We start from the raw sequence: 8,583 nt of genomic DNA, 5'->3' as shown, positions 1-8,583 counted from the left end.
CAAAGAAATAAAGGTTCTCTAGAAACCAGAAAGTAATTGTAATATTCTGAGTCCTGATTTAATCCAAGCATCTGAGTTCACTGTAATTCAGATTTTCTAGGTCTTCATGTGAGAATTCAGCTTGGTAAACAGAATATTTGTACTCAGTGAACATAAGAACATAAGAACATAAGCAAAGCCATGTTGGATCAGGCCAGTGGCCCATCCAGTCCAACATTCTGTCACACACAGTGGCTAGAAATCCAGTGCCATCTAAAGGACTGTCAGTGAGGCCAGGACACCAGAAGCCCTCCCACTGCCTTCCTTCCAGCACCAAGACAACAGAGCACCACCTCCCCACAAAGAGAATACCATCTATCTCCTGTGGCTAATAGCCACTGATGGACCTCTGCTCCATATATTTGTCCAGTCCCCTCTTGAAGCTGGCAATGCTTGTAGCTGCCACCACCTCCTGTGGCAACGAATTCCATGTGTTTATCACCCTTTGTGTAAAGTAGTATTTTCTTCTATCTGTTCTAACCCGACTGCTCAATAATTTCATAGAGTGCCCACGAGTTCTTGTATTGTGAGAAAGGGAGAAAAACACATCTTTCTCTACCTTCTCTAACCCGTGCATTATCTTGTAAACCTCTATCATGTCTCCCCTCAATCGTCTTTTCTCCAGGCTAAAGAGCCCCAAGCGCCTCAATCTTTCCTCATAGGGAAAGTGTTCCAACCCTTTAATCATTTTAGTTGCCCTTCTCTGTACTTTTTCCAGTGCTATGATATCTTTTTTAAGGTGTGGCGACCAGAACTGTACACAGTACTCCAAATGAGGCCTCACCATTGATTTATACAGAGGCATTATGATACCGGCTGATTTGTTTTCAATCCCTTTCCTAATAACCCCTAGCATAGCATTAGCTTTTTTTATGGCAGTCGCACACTGTGCTGACGTTTTTAGTGAGTTATCTATCATGACTCCAAGATCTCTCTCTTGGTCAGTCTCCGCCAGTTCAGACCCCATCAACTTGTATTTATATTTTGGATTTTTGGTTCCAATGTGCATTACTTTGCACTTGGCTACATTGAACCTCATTTGCCACATGGATGCCCACTCTTCTAGCCTCGACAGATCCCTTTGGAGTGCCTCACAATCCTCTCTGGCTTTCACCACCCTGAACAATTTCGTGTCATCTGCAAATTTAGCCACTTCACTGCTTAATCCCAATTCCAAATCATTAATAAACAAGTTAAAAAGCATTGGACCCAATACCGACCCCTGTGGCACCCCACTGCTCACCACCCTCCACTGTGAGAAGTGCCCGTTTATACTCACTCTCTGTTTCCTATTAATTAGCCAGTTTTCAATCCACAAGAGGACTTGGCCCTTTATCCCATAGCTACTGAGCTTACTTAGGAGCCTTTGATGAGGAACTTTGTCAAAAGCTTTCTGGAAGTCAAGATAAACAATATCTATCGGGTCTCCCTTGTCCACTTGTTTGTTCACTCCCTCAAAGAACTCTAACAGATTGGTGAGACAAGATCTTCCCTTACAGAACCCATGCTGAGTTTTCCTCATCAGCTTTTGGTCATCAATGTGCCCACTAATTTTATTTTTGATAATAGTTTCCACCAACTTACCCGGTATTGACGTCAGGCTGACTGGCCTGTAATTTCCCGGATCTCCCCTGGAACCTTTTTTAAAGATGGGGACAACATTAGCTACCTTCCAGTCCTCAGGAACAAATGCGGAGTTTAATGACAGATTACATATTTTTGTGAGGAGATCTACAAGTTCACACTTGAGTTCTTTCAGAACTCTTGGATGTATGCCATCTGGGCCCGGTGATTTATGTTTTTAAATTATCTAGCAGTCGCATAACCTCCTCTCTCATCACCTCAATGTGACTCAGGTCTTTCAAAACCCCTCCCAAAGTCAGTGCTTCCATCTAGCAGGGTTGGTTCCATAATCACTATTGCCTGGAATGAATAAATAGGGAATGAGGGCAGGGAATGTGTGAACTTCAGGGACTAGATGTAGATCTGGGTTCCGTCCGGGACATGGGACAGAGACATTGCTGGTCGCCCTCACAGACGATCTTCGTAGACATCTGGATCAAGGCGGATCGGTGCTGCTGATATTATTGGATTTGTCGGCAGCGTTCGATACAGTTGATTATGATCTTCTGACTCACCGCCTCGCCGATGGGGGGATACAAGTGACTGCCTTATAGTGGCTGTCTCTTTTCTCCATGGTCGGGGACAGAGGGTGGCACTTGGGGAGAAATTGTCATCCCACCACCCTTTGGTGTGCGGGGTCCCGCAGGGAGCAATACTTTCTCCTTTATTGTTTAACATCAATATGTGCCCCCTTGCCCAGTTGTACAAAATGCAGCGGCGCGTTATTATGAGAGTGCCAAATAAGGCGCATATAACACCATTCTTACGTGAGCTGCATTGGTTGCCAGTGGAGTACTGGATCAGATTCAAGGTTCTGGTATTGACCTATAAGGCCCTGTGCGGACTGGGACCAGCGTATCTACAGGACCGTCTCTCCCCATATATTCCCCAGAGGACACTGCGATCAGGGAACAAACAGGTGTTGGTGGGCCCTGGCCCCAAGGAGGCCTGCCTAGCCTCGACTAGAGCCAGGGCCTTTTCGGTCCTGGCTCCCACCTGGTGGAATGCTCTGTCTGCTGAAATCAGGGCCCGGCAGGACTTACTATCTTTTCGCTGGGCCTGCAAGACAGAGTTGTTCTCCCAGGCATATGGCTGAGGCTGGGCCTCCACTGGCCTGGAAAAAAGGAGTGTATAAAACCCTCCCTGTGAAGGCTGTTCATCATCTTGTTTTAAATGTGTTATTTTTAATGAATATGAATTTTTAATTGTATTTTAATTGTATTTTTAATATGTTGGTATCTGCCCTGAGCCCGTTTGCAGGGAGGGCGGAATACAAATTTGTTGTAGTTTGTGCTCTGTTTTGATTATAAACTATTTAGACTATCAGAGATCAGCACAGAAATTGGCATGATAACTGTTTGATTAGGGAAACAGCAACAAAATAAGCAATCGTTATATATATATATATATATAGATGGTCACCTTAAGAGTGCTTGGCAACATAAATCACAGCCTACTAGAATAGATAGGCAAGACTATAGTATTGTTTGGAGCATTCATTCTACTGACTTAAACAGATTTTTAAAAGTCAGTGTCTCTCTGAGAACTCTGGAAATCTCTCTGAGATCTCTGGGAATGGTTCACATGGTACAATATCAGTGACAAATCTTGAATGAACAGAAAATTCTTAGCACCTTCCCAAGTATTATTTAAAGTCTCTCATCATAAAAGTCTCTCATTTCTGGTAAAACTGTATCCTCATTTCAAATTGTTCTCTCATCTCACTAATGAATGGTAAAATGTATCCTGGGTAGAGATGTGCACTTCGGGTTTCTGATTCAGGAAAAATACCCAAATCAGACCCGATTTGTAAAGATTCGGGATTTCCAAAATGGCCCGAGCATACCTGGGCCATTTTGGAAACCCCGAATCAAAGATTCCTGAAGCTATTTTTATAGCTTCGGTAAGATTCGGGGCAAGGGGTTGAAATGTCCCTCTCCATGCAGCAGGAGGGAGAGGGACATTTAAACCACAGATCAGCTGTTTGTCGGGGTTTCCGACAAGCAGCTGAGTACTTTGAAGTGAAGGAGGATCTCGGCACAGCTTGCCGCCACTGAGATCCTCCTTCCCTTCAAAGTCCCCCTCGCTCCTCCAGCTGGTTGGGGTGCTGAAGGAAAACCCAGCCCCCTGAATCACTTCAAAATGCTCCGAATCTTTACGGAGCATTCCGAAGCGATTGAAATACCCGAATCCAAAGCGGCTTGCTGCTTTGGGTTTTGGGTGTTTCTCAATGTTTTTTTCTGCTTTGGGTAAACCTGAAGCAGGAAACCTGAATATTTTCGGGGTGCACACCCCTAATCCTGGGTCCTTATATCATGCATTCCTCTGCTCTACATTTTTGACTACCAGGGAAACTCACAATGTGACTTGTAAATACCCAGGGTGTTTCTATATGATTCCACAAAGGAAGAACTCAAGGATATGCCAACCAAGACTGCTGAAGCTTAGCATTGTTTCAGGTGGGTAGTAGTATTGGTCTGTAGTAGAAGACTAAGATTTGGGTCCAGTAGCACCTTAAAGACCAACTAGAATTTCCAGGGTACAAGCCTTTGAGAGTCAGAGGTCCCTTTGCCCAACAGAGGGAGTGGGGAAAGGAAGTGCTCCTTATAATCCAAGCAGAGAGTAGGAGGGGTAATGTAAATTAGAGTTTCAGGAAACTAGCTATAATACATATTGTAGTCAGCTTGATAGAGCCTAGGTGCAAAGTGCAAAAAATTAGCATCTATAATGCAAGAAAAATCGTATGTTCCAATTCAGCTCTGGAGGATCCATTGTTCCAAATTTGTAAATAAACTCAATTTCGGTAATCTTGTGTTGTAATTTTCCTTTGAAGTTTCTCTGCCTGAGAACTGCTAATCTTAGGTCAGCGATGGAATGTCCTGACAGACTGAAATGCTCTGCCAACGGTTTTTGAACGTTGTGGTTTTTTATATCAGATTTATGTCTATTCATTCTTTTGCAAAGGAACTGACCTCTTTGTCCAATACAGTGAGTTGAAGAGCATTGCTGTCACTTGATGGCATATATAACATTGGAAGATGAACAAGTCAATGAGCCTGAGATGGTATAGCTGGTGTTGTTAGCTCCAGTGATTGTGTTGTTGGGAGTGAATATGGGGACAGAGACGGCATCTTGGTTTATTGCAGGTCTTGGTCTCAGAGTTCATACCCATATTGGGAAGAGCATTGTTGTGAATGAGGAGATGTTTAAGGTCTGTGGGCAAGAAAAGGTTTGCCTCCCAATGCCTGTGTGAGAACAGTATCATTGTCCAGCATATATTGCAGGTCATTAATGACGCATTGAACTGGTTTGAGCTGAGAGCTGTATGTGACTACAAGTGAGGCTTAGCATGTCAATGTGGGGGAGGGTAGGAGACAAAGTAAAAAAAGGTATAAGATAGGAGAGAGAGGACTTAAAGTGGGGGTGGGGCAGGAGTAAAAATGGAAAGCTGGAGATGGAGAAGTGAACAGACATACTGGGAGGAGACTCTGCTGGAGGGAACAGAATTAAGTTGGAGGAGGAACAGGGGAAAAGGGAAAGCAAAAGGATGCCATGGTGATGGGGGTAATGGGCCTACACACACTGTCAGGAAGGGAAAGAAGAAAAGCAGGAAGGAGAGAATGAGTGGGAAAATGAGATCCCTCCTGTGAGATCTTGCACTTCCACTGCTTTTTCGTTATGTTTAGGAATCTAAAGACTTTAAAATAACATAAAAGATCAAATTAGTGCCTGTCGTTCACTCTAATGGTTTTAGTGACAGTTTCTCAGAAACAGTATCTCTACTTATTGAAGTTAGATTGTTTACATTTGTTGTTTTAGGAAATTGATATAATTTTGATTAACTCCATCTTCAATGAAATCATATTGTCCATTCCTCATGGAAAATTTATTTCAACTATTTAAGCATTATTTTATTTCCAAAATTTGTATGCCATCTTTCTGCCCAATCAAGGCCACCAAGGCATATAAAACATATAATACAAGCAATTAATACCAAAACTAAAATACATATTAAAAGGACATAAAACAGTAATTAAAAGATAGGGCAGGAAGAAGGGATCATTGAGGGACTGTCAGAAGAAACAAATAAAAAGTCTTCACCCACTGATGGAAGACAATAACAGGGGAAACAGAATAATATCCCTGGAGAGGAAGTTTCGTAGTTTTGATGCCATAGCAGAAAAAGCCCTCTCTTGGGTGGGCACCCACCTAATCTCAGAAGGCAAAAGCACTGGAGGAGGGCCTCAGAAGATGACCTTAGTGGCCAAGTAGTTTTGTGCAAGAGCAGGTTGTTGTTCAGATATTATTTTATTATAAGCAAGATTTTTTACCTTGCTTTTCTGTTCTAACAGGACCACCAAGGCACTAACAAATTTAATACATATAAATTAAAACCTCATCTTAAAAGCCATTAAAACCAACACACAAACAAGTAATTAAAACAATTAAAATAAATACAAAGCCCATAAAAGCAAAGCCCATACAGTGCTTTAAAGGTCAACACCAGCACCTTGAATTGGACTCAGAAACAAACTGAGCCAATGTAGTTGAGCTAAGACAGGAGCGATATGGTCCCTATAGCCCACTCTAGTTAACATCCTGGGTGCAGAGCTCTGTTCCAATTAAAGTTTCTGAGCACTTTTCAAAACTATAATGCACTTCAGTAATCTATAGATACTAGGGCGTGCACCGCAGTGGCCAGATCTTTTCTCAATGATGGCTCATTGATGCTGCCATAGCAGGTTGTTCACATGCATTAAAACACGGGAAAGTGGTGTAAGACACCACATATACTCCCAATATATCCACTTGTTACACAGTTTTAAAATCTGGTTTTTAAACCTAGTAAGTATGATAACATTCTTTATTCTCATTCTAAAATATTAGCTAGTGTTTAGTGTGTTAAAATCTTATCTGGTGTTTAGATTCTAGCATAGTTTTCCTAAAGTGGGAACCAACCAGAGGGAAGAAAAGAACCGTTTATCAATACAGTTTATTAGCAGTGTTCCTTGCACACTAAATGCAAGCACTTACAATCAAGGTAAGCTCAGTCCAAGTTTGATGTTATGCTTACAAATGCAATAGTGCAAACACAGATAATGAGCTGGGGTGGTACCCAGTAGCAACACAGTTGGGCTTGGATGTGGACCAACTAAATGTTACATGCAAATGCACATATAAGAGCTTTTTGTTTTAAGAAACAGCTTCTGATAACTGAGAATAGAGAGGAAAGAAAACAGAAAGAGAACACAACCCTCACATTTCCTCAGTTCAAATCATATTACAGCATGCTTTCTCCTCTTCAGGTTTTCACCTATATGTTTGCAAAGGCAAAAAACTTTCCAATAGTCTTTGAAGATTTTTCTTTCTTTCTCCACCCAGTGTATTCACAGGGTTGCCGTGAAGATAAAGTGAGACAAAATCATACACATGAACCTTTGGGGGATGGGACAAAACATGGGAATGACCCACAACACACAGTGAAAAGAACTGGCCCAATTATTTGAATTGTTTTTCTGCATCTATAATTTGAATGTAATATTCATGTTGACCACAATGGTAATTTTTAAAAATCCACTTTTCTGCCACTTTGATAACTTTCATAAGTGACATATTATAGGCTAAAAAGTGCTCTTAGCATCACTTATGAAAATGCTCTTATACACATCCATTTTAGGCTTGATGGGTCAAATATGGTTCCTTTAACCTTCTCACTGAATTGTTCAAAGTAATTTATTCCTAAGTAGCTCCACTAAAATCACTATTTGAAGCCTGAATGGTAAGCAAAGGCACCAGTGATTGCCAATTTAACTGAGGCTTTTATTAAATAAATCAGGGATGTCGACCTTCTGGAGAGCCCAACAACTTGCAAAGTACCATGTCTATACAGAAATTTCAGACAGCTGTGTTGTCTGCATAATGGTATAGTGGTTAATAGCAGCAGGAGTCTAATCTGGAGAACAAGGTTTGATTTTCCACTTGAAGCCAGCTGGGTGACCTTGGGTCAGTCACAGCTCTTCCAGAGCTCTCTCAGCCCCACCCACCTCACAGGATGATTGTCAAGGGGATAATAATAACATACTTTGTAAAGCGCTGTGAGTGGGCATTAAGTTGTCCTGAAGGGTGGTATATAAATCAAATGTTATTATTTTAAAAGGCTGTTGACCCAGTCATTTTTCCTTGATTTAATATTCCACTGCCCAAACACAAATCTATAACTTTAAAACAAATTATTTAGCAAAATACCATCCAAATTAGTAAAACTTTTTAATGAGTATATAATTGAAAACCATCAGAAACGTAGGGACCGGGATGAACCATAACATTTTTTTTTCATTGCTCCTGATTTTTTTTTAACACTGAGCCAAAGTTCTGTAAAGTTAGATCAATATTTTAATGATTTTTAGCTGCCCCCAATAAAGGTATGATACAGCCCCAGTTTGCAAATGATTACTATGGATGCCAAATGAATAGTTTTGGATTGTATTTGTATTTACACTAACCACAGTCAGATACGATATGTTTACTATGATAGATTCAGGACAGGGCTTAAAGGATAGCCTTTGCATACCCGAAATGTACTATGCAATTTGCTGTATCAGCATTATATTTGATCTTAAATAACATCAGTGAATAACATCAGTCTGAATCTAGCAACCACCCATTCGTTTTTTAAAAAAACTTACCTGCTAGGAAATGGAAACTTTAGTTGGACTTTGCTTTAGAAAACAAAGTTTTATTGTCTGTCTATAAAAAGTCCATTTTAAATTAAATATATTGTTTGCAGAAGAGAAATTCTTTAGCCATTCTTGCAAAGCTATTATGAAGAAGCAACTGGAGCTTTTTTCAAGCTCGGCAATGATTAGATCTAATTTCCTGTAAAACTTATTTTTTCAGTTAGTTAAACTATATTGAGGTCCT

Source organism: Eublepharis macularius, chromosome 3 (assembly GCF_028583425.1).
Source record: "Eublepharis macularius isolate TG4126 chromosome 3, MPM_Emac_v1.0, whole genome shotgun sequence".
Lineage (NCBI taxonomy): Eukaryota > Metazoa > Chordata > Lepidosauria > Squamata > Eublepharidae > Eublepharis > Eublepharis macularius.
This window is presented reverse-complemented; position numbering follows the sequence as displayed.